The 11,581-nt window shown below is 39.5% G+C and overlaps 1 pseudogene; it reads left to right on the forward strand.

The window, feature by feature from the left end:
* The first annotated feature begins 536 nt into the window (after positions 1 to 536).
* LOC129408201 (5S ribosomal RNA) lies at positions 537 to 653 on the forward strand (annotated as a pseudogene).
* The last annotated feature ends 10,928 nt before the right edge of the window (positions 654 to 11,581 follow it).

Raw genomic sequence — 11,581 nt, forward strand, 5'->3', positions numbered from 1 at the left:
AGAGCCTCATTTTGGTCTTAAAATGTCTGTATTAACCCACTCTACGATCTTGGTGTTTTTTTTTTTTATTTTGTTATTTTGTCTGTAAATAAATTTCTATTCATAAGATGGAACTCAGCTTCAAATTCGCTTCCATAACTGCTTGTCTTTGTGGAGATACTACTGCTGTTTCTCAAAGGTTCAGCAGTATGTTATTAAATAGGCAGGTGACACTACTAGATCAAGTTACAGGTTGTGGAGAAATAATCCATCTCACTCATGCTCTGTTCAACCTTTTTTCTGAGCAATAAAAAAATGAATAAGTGAATTAGATAATGTGGAACATGCCAGACAAAGTTACATTTCCATCAACACAAGCAGAAGGGGGTTACACCTTTAAGTAACCAGCACAAAATGCTTGTAGTTGAGCTGTATTGTAGTTGTATTTATTTAATGTCAACCCCCAATTCCTTGAGCTTAAAGTATTATGCAAAATCTTTATATTAGAACGTTGATCCCTCATCAAAAACATGCCTGAAGAGGTTTCAAATACCGGCTTTTGTGGCCATACCGGCTTGTCAAAGCCTGATCCCGTCAGATCTCAGAAACTCAGCAGGACCGGGCCTGGTTAGTACTTGGATGGGAGACACTGGGAAAATCAGGTGTCACAGTGGAGCGCCAGTTGTAAAAACTGCCGTTGTGTCCTTACGCAAGACACTACACCCCCATTGCTTAGTATGAAAGTGGTGTGTGTGTGAGTGATGGTGGTGGTCAGAGGGGCTGATGGTGCAGATTGGCAGCCTCGCTTCCACCAGTCTGTCCCAGGGCACCTGTTACAATAGTAGCTTACCATCAACAAGTGTCGAGTGAAGGAACAATGAAATGTAAAGCGCTTTGAGTATCTTGAAAGGTGCTGTATAAATGCAATCCATACATATTTGAGTAATTTAGAGATCTCTGAAAAACTTCCTTATGGTTAGCTCTAAAATTCTGTGCAATGCTCCGCCCACAAGCTCACCCATGCTCCCACATGACAATTCTCCATAAATATACAAAAACATGATACAAAGCTGTACACAACAACTTCACAAACCTGATACGACTTGCAGAAGTTTCATGTCATGTGATAGTGCTCTGAAGGGGCTGTGTGTTATGTTTTTGCTTCATTCACACTTATTTCATTAATCAGTTTATCCAAAATTGTCTTCTCTGAGCCCTAAAAAATGCCCCATTTGCATTTTACCCAAATTGTTGCGTCATAGGTAAACATACAGGCTTCTCTAGTGCATTTTTAAGTCTATGGATCACAAGCCTATATCATCCATGATATACAAAAGCATGAAACAACATTGTACACTACAACTTCACAAACCTGAAGCGATATGCAGTAGTTTCAATAGGGGATGCACACTGATTGTTGCGATAGTGCTCTGAAGGGGTTGTGTATTGTATTTTTGCTTCATTTACACTTATCCAAAATTGTCTTCTTTGAGCACTAAAAAAATGTTGTTTGCATTTTGTCCAAATTGTTGCGTCATAGGTAAAAATGCAGTCTTCTCCAGGGCTCTGAAGGGGCTGTGTAATAAATGTTTGCTTCATTCACACTCGTTTCATTAATCAATTCATCCAAAATGGTCTTCTCTTTTGTATTTTGTCCAAATTGTTGCATCATAGGTAAAAATAGTCTTCTCCAGGGCTCTAAAGGGGCTGTGTAATAAAATTTTACTTCCTTCACACTCGTTTCATTAATAAATTTATCCAAACTCATCTTCTCTTTTGCATTTTGCTCAAATTGTTGCATCACAGGTAAAAATACAGGCTTCTCCAGTGAATTTTTAAAGTCCATGGATGTTTGTTTTCTGTAAAAATATAACTTTTAAAGCAATAAAAGGTAACATTATGATCTAAATATGTTATGTGTTGGCAGGTAATACCCCACAGAAGTAAAACCCAGTCTAGTCCCGCTCTTGTCTGCATATGTTACAACACTATACCCTCTTTCCTGCTTCGTATGTGACCAATATCTTTGGACAACATCACAAAAACCTTCTTGTGAATACATTTTTCACCCGTGTCCAAGCTGTCTGCTCCACCGCTGTCTGAACACGTCAAGTACAAAACAGCGAAGAATAACCAGCGTGTGTATTTTTATGCAGGGTACGATGGCACAGGCAGGAAGAGGCTGTTTCTCCCAAAAAAATGCCTGGCACACATAAAAGCACCGGGGATGTGTACGGGGAACAGGAGGTGACATCTCCAACTCTGCGCTAGGAAGATAAAACGTCGACTTCAAATGGCCTCCTCCATTTTGAATTAGCGCCGAATCTCATAACTGCTTTTGTGATTTCTTTTCTCTGCGTGAAAAAAGTTATTACAGCCTATCAACACAGCATGTCAGAGATATCGCCATTGGTAACCGAAGCAGTTTTGTGAATGGGTTGAATAATTTTGTATGGCTATTTCGGCTGACTGGGTTTGGAAAAAATATATATGCAATTTTCTGAGCTGCTTTTAAAATATATCGGTACTGAGAGCAAGACAAATTTTACACTATTACAGACTTTTTGTTGTATTGTTGGACTTTTTTGACCTTTCAACCATGTTATATTGTTGTCCCCTCATCATAAACATACCATGAGTTGTATTTCGGTTCATTCATGCTTGTTTCTTTGATGCATTAATCCAAAATCACCTTCTCTGAACACTCAAAAATGCTCTGTTTGCATTTTGCCAGTTTTGTTGCATCACAGGTAAAAATACAGGTTTCTCCCATTCATTTTTCTAGTCCATTACAGAGTCCTGCAAGGGACCCGCACTCGCCCGTTAACCCACGATTATGTCAAAGTTAAACCCGCACCCTCCCGGACCCGTTAATATTACACCCGTTACCGGCCCGTGCCTGTGATAAAATCGCACACAAATTAAAAGCTTTCTAACTGAAGCATCCATCAGAATCCGAATTGAAAAGTTACGATTTCAGTAATTACAATCACAAACTCAAATGAAACGGTTATATTTTCTTCAGTACAAATACAAATTCACAGACGCAACTCGACTGTCATCACTTCACAGGCTTTAATTACTGAGCAGAAGAAACACTGATCAAGATGCCGGACTTTTGTGCCGCACACACCACAGACTGAACAAGGACTAAACCAGAACTAAACCAGGACTCAGTGTGGGGATGGGCTCGGAGGTGCACCCACATAGACCGTCGGGTGACTGCAGGCGAAAGGACCGGCACAGAGCTCCATTCCCCACAGAGGTAAGCGCAGTCGTCACCCTGTTCCAAGAGCTCAGGGTTTTCTCTCTCTTAAGTCCAAGATTAGTTCTGGTTTAGACCTAGTTTAGACTTGTTTTAATCCCGGTTTAGTCCTGACCTGCCCGTGTGTAATTACTACCCACCCTTAAAGTTCCAGCTGCATTAGCATCGCATTAAAAGAAGTTAAGAAAGACATTTTTTGTTTTGTTTTGTTTTGTTTACTTGCCACTGGTCATTCCCATTGCTGACAGCAGAGGGCGCCCCCAACACTTAAATTCCTAATAGGAAACAGAGGCGTAGTTTATAAAGTATATTTTTAGTTAGTTAGTTTGTTTGTTTATTTTCTTCGGTCAGTGGCCATAATCATACATCATATTACAATGATTTAACACAGAAATTATGCATTTTGTGCCTGTCACTAAAATTATTCTACAGACTGTAAGGGTTTAGGCTGAAGTTATCACACTTATTTTGCCTAAACCTATTACATATAAAACAAGAGACAAGACGGCAGAACTGTTTACAGAAAACAACACAGAACTTATCTTTTATGAGTGCAGGAAAGAATGTGTATTTAATTATTTTGGTACACACACATAGACAATACAGACACACAATCCAATACACGTCGATGTTTGCACACATGCACACACACACATACTGACCCATGTACATGTTTGTATTCATATCAAATGGTACACAGACACTTTGTATAATTAAGGGTTATAATTAATCTGTAATCTGTTCATTTTCTTAACACAGATAAACACAAAAAAACATTTAAAAGGAAATTAAAACCACGCAAATCCATTTGTGTTCTTTAAATCTAGCGCAGTTTCCATTGTCAGCTCTCTTGCATTTGAACAAGGCCGATTAATATTTGAATTAAAAAATAAAAAGTTTAAAAATCTGAAATATTGTGTTCTCTTTATATGCAGGGCTATTTTAAATCAAGAGTTCAATTAAAATGCATTCAAAAATCCATGTCAGAAATGTTTGTCTAAGGTACAAGGTTGGCAAAAAAACATATTACGCAAGATCCCATAGAGATAGAGTAATTTGGTTTCTGCAGACAACATTAACTAAAAATGCTGTCTTTGTAATTTGGCAATTTCGATCTATTCAATATAAATTTATTTGTTAATTATGTTGTGTCCCTAACAAGCTTCCGTAGGGACATTTAAGCATTGTTATTTTGCCTCAAAGCATTAAAACTCTCCCATTATCAGGCCTTAAGTTGACCAAAATGTATTCAAATTGCTTTGCTCCACGCTGAGTCAATTCCCAAATCAACATGGCACAACTTCATTAGCAACAACAGACATTTACAAAGTTTATGTGCAATGCAGAACGCTACTCCCACACTCGCACCAATCTTTTCTCTAAAGGAGCATTGTGTGACTTTTGTGGTCCAGGGTCCGTGACCTGCTTGTGTTCAGTGAGATGTTATAACTTTGTCTAGAATATTCGACAATAAGGCATCAAACATGTCTATTTCCACGGAGACAAGCACCAATGCCACCAGCTTGTTAGATCTATGAAGAGGTGAACTTACTTACAGAAAGAATTGCATGTTTTTCAAGGTGTTTTACATTGGGTGACCACTGCAAACTGAAATTTTGGCCAGATGTTAGGGCTGCTTTAGCCTGATTCATCAGCCGCTTTCACTTAGTAAAAACCGTCTGACCTCGCAGCATTAGGATTTGTTCACTCGACGGTAGGCAGGTGCTTTTTTTATTTAACCAATCGCTGCTGTTTGGTTGTGACATATGTAATGCGCCAAATCCCATAAGAAGAAGGGCAATAATGTCTCTCCCTTGATAAAATTCATCAAACATTTTCTTTGTTCTGGCTTTAAATCCTCGATCTCGGGAATCGTTGCCAACACAGAATGTCTGTCTTGGTCTACATCCATCTCGACGCTTTGTTTATTGTTGTGCTGTACTACAAAAGGGACCCAGACAGATGCTTGAGTTTGACATCATGGCTTCACAGCTCTTCACTGATTATTATTCAAATGATATGCATTTTTAGTTACACAATGCATTTTTTCAGCATTTCTCCCTGGAAAACTTTCATTAAACAAAACACAACAGTTGGATGGGACAGTCGGACTTTGTTTGGCGTGTTCACGGTGACTCTGGGCTTTGTTCAGTTGTGGCGTGTAGGGAGGGTGCTGTCTGGGACCGCTGGATTGTCGGCGTGTTCGCAGTGACTCAGTTGTTCAGTCGTGTCTAGAAGTGGCACATTGCACTCGCTTTTTCGGCTCGTTTCTCTGTTCCGTTCCTCGTCGGCGTGGAGTGATGAGTGTGGCTGTGGTTGTGTTTTGCTGCGCGGTCGCTGTCTGCTCCGTGTGTGTTTGCGTGCGCTGCGGGCGGTGCGGCTTTGTAGTTTACTGAAGTCGTGCTGGGACACTCGAGTGGATTCGTGTATAGGGCGCTCTGGATTGTGTCGTTTTTTGATGGGGTTGGAGGCTTATGAAGTGCAGCCTATAGTGCAGAAAATATGGTAATTGGAAAAATTTGTGTTCTAAAACTTTTGACTGGTAGTGTATGTGACCTCCAACAATCTTATAAGATGAAAAAAAAAAAAAAAAAAACCATCATGTAGTGGATGTCAGGCTTTAGTGTAACACTTGTAATCAAACAAAGCTAGATACAGTATATATGTTAAAGGCAAAGCGCAACACAATAACCTCCAATAGTCTTAGATTTAGACCCACAAGGGAAATTACTTGGACAATAAATCTCCATAGAAACAAGAAATTTCCAGACCTCCTCTAAAGAAAGGTTCCATAATGTCCCTTTAAAAAAACATCATTACAGAGCGTGTGTTTTAGTATTCTGTCTTAGTCCTAAAGCAATTTAACTTGAGTTCTGCGGGTCGGAAAAACAGTCCAAGTGTCCAGCGCCGCGTCGGCATATTGACACGAAACAAATCACGGCATTGTTTAAAATGAGAAAAGAAAATGGCCACTTTAGGCGGAGAAGAATAAGACTGAGATAGAATTGGAGAAGTGTCCCTGAAAATGCATTAAAGGTGGTCAGCTCCTATTCACCGTATAGAGAGGAGAGAAAGAAGTGACTTTTTAAACACGGATTAGCAACGAGAAACTGTAGATTATCGCAGGGTTAAATGAGGGCAAATGCTTAGTCAGTGTTTGGAGAATTAACGGTAAACCTGTAGACGCAGACAGGAAAGTGAATAAATCCTTCATAATTAACGATTTGTTCATTATGAATTCATAGAGAAAGACTTAAGGCTTTTGAAAGTGTAGTTATGATTAAAGGTGCACTGCAACTTTTCTTGGGGAGGGTACGCCACATTCTAGTCTCCGTGTAGATGCACTTAACTGTTCAGTAGGATGCATCATTTGCTCCACTGTCAGAAATTCAACCCTAACCCAATTTTAAAATGTGACAATATCAATTCCTTGAAGTCCCAAAGAAATGACACTTTTGCCATATCTCAGAAACTAATGATGATAGAGACATAAAACTGGTACCAAATGATACACAATGTCCATATTTATATTCAACTTCCATTGATACAATAGGGCTAATTTTATTATGTTTGATTTTATTAAAGAAAAATTGATTTTTCTGCTCAAGCTTCTCCAGGCACTAAACTTCAGAGGCTTGGTGGACCCAGTACACATCAATAGAATTTTATGAAATTTCTCATGGAATTTTACTTTGGCAAATGTAAAAAACTGATATTAGGTACAGATTGATTTTTTTTTTTAAATAAAAAAAATTTGACAAATGATGCACCCCACTGTTCAGCCTGGAATATATCACAGTGCAGCATTAAACTTACAAACTTACACCTCTAATGAAACACATGCCATACTGTAGAACATAAAAGCAACGCAATAACATTTCTCTAACACAGAACACCCCCCAATGTCACTGTAAAGTATCTGTCATGTTGCAAAGTCAGTGTCATACTATCCAAATATTCTTCATTATATTATATTGCACATTAAAGGCACATTGTGTAACTTTTCTGGTGGACAGTCTAGTGGGCTGTAATTGGAAGAGTGTTTGTCCACTGATCCGAAGGTTGGTGGACAAAAAAAAAAAACATAACTGGTTGAGTGGTCAGATCCACTGACCCACAGGTTGGTGGTGTAGTTCCAGTTCCCACAGATGAATGCTGTTGTTGTATCCTTGGGCAAGACACTTAACCCAGATTGCCCCCAGTGTTTGCCTACACTGGTGTGAATGGATGAGTGGTTGTTTATTGTAAAGCACTTTGAGTGTAGGGGGAAAAAAATAATAATAATAAAAACCGTTACCATTGTTTCACAGTATGGCATTAAACCTTTATATCTTCATGGAGACCAACCCAGACCAAGTTACAGGTCAGATCTATGGAGAGGTGACCCTACTTACAGTCAGAATGTCTGATTTTTAGGGTATTCTCGAATAAATGTGAAGTAGAAATGTTTAATGTCATACTGTGGAACATTCCTGGCAGAGCACTGACATATCCATGGAAACAAGCAGGTGAGAAAATGTACACAGTGCACCTTTAAATGTAACAAGTTAACAATAAAACATCTTTAGCAGCGTAATCACCTTCCTTTTCCAGGTGCTCGGTCTCTATTTCAAGTCTACGCCGTGTGCATTTTCTTGCTGTTGTTTTGTTCCCCCCGCGAAGAAACTTTTCACATTCTGTATTCACACAAACACCAAACTAAGAGATCATATTTGCAGTGGACTCCGCGTGTTTGAGGATAGCTGCGGGGTGTTGGGGTCCCGGCGGAAAAACCCAGACTGGCTACAAGCAAAACACTCCAATACTCTTCAATATGGCGCGCTCCACTTGAATAGAGATCCTGCTTGTGCTCATATCTGTGGGTACTTAGCCTCGGCCACCTGCTGCCTCGCTCGCCGTGGGTGAAAAATACAGGTGAGGTACCCGGCTCCGCAGACCTCCGCACCGCTGCAGCAGGTGGGCGGGGAGCCAAGCTAACAAAGTGTAAATAAGACAGATATTGGCAGCAAACTGTTTTTAGTCATTTGGGTTGTAGGGAGGTGATGTACGTGAACGCTGTAGCCGTGTGGTGCAAAGTTGCTGTGTTGTAAGGGCTGTTTTATGTGTTATCAAGGTTTTTCAAAGTACTTTTCGACACTTTGAAGTAGTATAGTGAATGCCAAGATAGTCTAGTAACGGATGAAACGCTTAATATTGAAAGAAAAACACAAACAAGACAAAGTTGAATGGAACCAGAATAGTGTTAAAGGGCCCATGTTATGCAATTTTCTGATCTATATTATAACGTTTCCTCATCACAAACAGATCTGGAGTTGAGTTTTTTTGTTTCATTCACATGTTTAACACACAAACCCTGCAGATTTAGGCTTATCCTCAATTTACACCACAGCAGTAACAGTGCGTAAGCGCAGCAGCATAGCACACGAGCAGAATACTCGCAGGTATCGTTTTCCATTTTAATCGGTCGGACAATTTACACCAGCAGTGTCATACGCCGACGGTCAGCGACGGTTATTACACAATGCGCTGCTCAGAATAGTTTGGAGTCCTGATTTTTCAGCGTCACCGGAGCGTCTCCAGAGTTTTTAGCAGGAGAAAGACAGGAAATAAGCACGCGGTGTCAAAATAAACTTCCGATGCCCTTTCAAAATACGTTCTTTACAACAACTACAGTCGCGTAAATACTGTGCATCGCATCCAGGAGCTCGAGGAATGGCTCGTGATGGAGTACGAAAAGTTTACAACCATGAAGGATAAATATAAAACACTTTTACGACATCGGATAGAAACTTAACAAAAAAAAAACCTTCTGAAGGAAAAAGGTTCGTGGTGCAGACGGCCAAAGTTAAATGGTGAGTAGCTTAATTACTGCAGCACCGCGGATACAGATCGTTATCGCTGCAAAGCATCGTGTCTCTTGTTGTCGACTTTTGTTTTGTGATATAAAACAGAATTCATCCAATCAACAATGTAAAAAAGTTTAGTGTTTAAAGTGTGTAAACTGACGCTTATAAAAGTATGCGTGTATGCAGCTCTGCCTATTTTAAGTGTAGCTGACGCTCCTGGTGTAAATTAAACTCTGTTCCACCTTGTGATGTCATGTGGTGATACAGGGAGTGCTCTGCCGTCTTTTTAGACTCCATATACTAGATTTATTTGGATTTCTAATTTGAATGATTTTGTGAGGAATTTTCCCCATTCAAAAGATATAATATTTTGTAAGGGTGTATTGGTACACAAAAATCATGGTTTGGTATGTTCCTCGGTTTTGTGATCACAATTCGGTTAATTTTCGGTACAGTATGGGAACAAAGTGTAAAACCATTTGCTTTTTGTTTATTTGTGTTTTTATCAAACCAACAATTTGTTTTAACATTACACAAATGGGAAAATAAATAAATGCAAAGTGCTGCTTGGTAATACTTATAAGTTAAATATAATATTAAAACAAATGTATGAAATATTATAATAACAGTCAATAATAATAACAGTTCCAGCATGAAGTTTTACTCAATCTTCATATTTTTGGCCAGGAAAAAACAACTTGTACATATTGTCTGCCGTAAGGGGCGCGACGACCGTATTTTTGCGAGGATTCACGTGGTTCGGAGGGACGTAGTCAAGGCGGGGGACAATTGTTGTCAAGGCGGCCGCTCTAACTATGAAGCGCTGCGGGAAACACTGCCACCCCAATCACAGATGAGTTCTTTCATGAATATTAAAGAGCCGAGTCTTCTGTGTAGCTGCACATGTAGTGGAGGAATGCAAACTCACACAAATTGTGCAAAGTCACTTGTGCACAGCCCTGCACCGAACCGAATGTCCTGTAATGAAACGGTTCGGAATACATGAATACATGTTCCATTACACATTACATACATTTTGATTTTAATGATGTATTATATTCTTATATAACAATGAAGGAATTCTTATGCCTCAAACCTCTGAATATTACAACTATAAGACTGTGTTGTAATATTACATAGGGCTTTTTTGTGTGTGTGTGTTGAAAATTACATTGTCTTTTTAATCACTATCGTGGCATCAAAATCGGTAACAGAAATCAAGCCTTTTTCCTCAGTATTAAAGTTGAGTTTCAGATTGTAATATTGTGATATTACTGCCTTGAAACAGAGGAATGAGGCTAAGAACAATAGCTGCTAAGGTTTATGAACTTTAAAAGAGACGCAATTTGGGATTACCACTGAGCGACATCATTGGGGATCAAAATAAAGAATAAAGAATTTTACAAAATACTCACAATCTCCTGTCTCCTCTCAAAAATACATCCACACATAACAGCACAGTGTTTAAGAGTTAAGCCGTCACCCGTCATCTGCAAGGTTCCCAGTTCCAACCACCACCATGACTAAGCTGTCTCTTCACAAAATGCAGTAGTTTCGTTTTTTTTTCCCCCAGTTAAGCAAGTCACCCATCAACGGCACGGTTTCCAGTTCTAATCACCATGACTAAGCTGTCTCTTCACAACCCACATCTGAAATAAATGCTCTTTTTATTCCCCCACCAGACAGTCATAAATTATAAATAAGTCCAAAATTAGACTCATAAGCGCGCTGTAATCCACTTTCCCCAACTGTGCTGAAGACCCAGTGGGCCCTTGATTCGTTTTAAGTTGCTGATTTATCATTATATTTATTTTGGACAAGCATAACTCAGGTAATTTCACACAAGTGCTGCTACAAATCAGTTTAAATGGGCTGGAGTATTGGCAGAGAGGTGCAGATTCAGGGAGGAAGTCCAGTCTTTAGCCCCGTAACCTCTATGGCCAATGGGAAAGACAAGAGCTCCGTGTGGCTGTGATTAATGGTCATGATTATCAGTTCTGAAAATGTGCGTTTCTTCCCCCAGCGGCCGCACTTTTAGCACTCAAACCTGCAGCCAGATACTACATCACGCGCTAAAAGATGGAGGAGAGGGCTACGATGAAAAAGAAAAGAAAAAACAAAAACAGTCCTAAGGGTTTTTGGCTCTCAATTTGTTACATTACTTGACTTAACTTTGTACTTTTGCCGTTGACTGTACCCAGTTTTTGAGAGACGCTTCTGGCTCCATTGACTCTGTTTCAAATTGACTTTACACTAAAAAAATGTCACCCCTCTCTCTGTAACTGCAGCTGTCAGCCTTCTCATTTTTGTCTTAAAATGTTAGTATTAACCCGCGCTACATGATCCTGGTGTTTTTATTTCGCTATGTGTCCATAAATAAATTCCCTGTTACTAATATTGGAGCTCCAAATTCGGTCCTATAACTGCTAACTTTTCTGAGCTTCATTTGACTGGAGCCAAACACCGTGGGTGATGGAAGCCCCAGGGTCTC

The sequence above is a fragment of the Boleophthalmus pectinirostris genome, unplaced genomic scaffold, assembly GCF_026225935.1.
Source record: "Boleophthalmus pectinirostris isolate CB_2022bp ecotype Guang Dong unplaced genomic scaffold, ASM2622593v1 HiC_scaffold_15, whole genome shotgun sequence".
Taxonomy (NCBI): Eukaryota; Metazoa; Chordata; class Actinopteri; order Gobiiformes; family Gobiidae; genus Boleophthalmus; species Boleophthalmus pectinirostris.